We start from the raw sequence: 1,188 nt of genomic DNA on the forward strand, positions 1-1,188 counted from the left end.
TAGAAGGAATACGGTCAATGATACTGTAAGGGGACAGATGGTAACCAAACTTGTGGGTAACCCAGCATAATGCAGAGACTTGGCAAATTACTAAGTTGTGCCCCTGAAACTAACACAACATCGTGTGTCAAATATACTTTAATAAAAAAATAAATAAGATAAGATTTCCTTTTTAAAAAAGAAAATATACAAATAGCCAACCAACATGTGAAAAAAAATGTCCGTCTTGGTCGTAATAGAGGTAACAGTAGTCGCCAGTGTGTGCCATCGTGTGGCGGGCAGAGCAGCAAGAGGAATAGATTCAAGCAGGCTTCTTCAGAGTAATATGACAAACTATATCAAAAGTCTTAGCCCCAGACACCATCCTGCGCCTACACGTGTGTGCCCCTAATGTCAGCTGGTCCCCCCCAGACCCCTTGGGCGCCAACCCGAGTCCCCATATCCGCTCCAACAAGATGAAAGAAACTCTCACGAACCAGGAGAAACTCGCCAACCTGCGAGCACAAGGGTGCATTGGTGGGAAAGGAACCGCTGGCCCAAAGGAGAAGGTGGTTTGCAGGCGATAAAAAACAAACAAACAAAACCTCAGTTCACCTTAAAGAAGGTAGGGCTGAACAAGATCTCCGGTATTGAAGAAGTGAGTGTGTTCCCAAACCGAGGAACAGCCATCTACCTTCACAACCCTACAGTTCAGGTCTCCCCGGCAGCGAGCACTTTCACCATCACAGGCTATGGGGAGACCGAGCAGGTGACAGAAATGCTACCCAGGATCTTAAACCATCGCGGTGCAGTGGGTCTGACTAGTTTAAGAAGTGGGTCTGACCAAGCTCTGCCCATGCAACCTGTGGCTGGAAAAGCAGCACTGGCTACCGAAGAGGGTGAAGATGAAGTTCCAGACGTTGTGGAGAATTTTGATGCAGCTGAAGAAACCACGGGGAGCTGCTATTTTATATTATGATTGCTTTTTAAAACGTTGTTTATGGATCTCATACGATCTAGATCGCTAGCATGTTTAAGCCCAAGCCCCTTGGTCCTGGGCTTTGCAGTTTTCGCTTAGACACAATTCATTCTTTGCAGCTAATTAAGCTACAGAAATCAGGGAATAAAGTGTGAAAGAAGGTTAATTAAAAAAAAAAAAAAAGAAGAAGCCTTAAGCAAGCATGTCCCCTACCCAGCAATTCTACCCCT

The 1,188-nt window shown here is 45.4% G+C and overlaps 1 pseudogene; it reads left to right on the forward strand.

Moving 5' to 3' along the window:
- Positions 1–447: 447 nt before the first annotated feature.
- LOC112858664 (transcription factor BTF3 pseudogene) lies at positions 448–958 on the forward strand (annotated as a pseudogene).
- Positions 959–1,188: the final 230 nt, after the last annotated feature.

Source organism: Puma concolor, chromosome B1, assembly GCF_028749965.1.
Source record: "Puma concolor isolate L17-30 chromosome B1, mPumCon1.1.hap2, whole genome shotgun sequence".
Taxonomy (NCBI): Eukaryota; Metazoa; Chordata; class Mammalia; order Carnivora; family Felidae; genus Puma; species Puma concolor.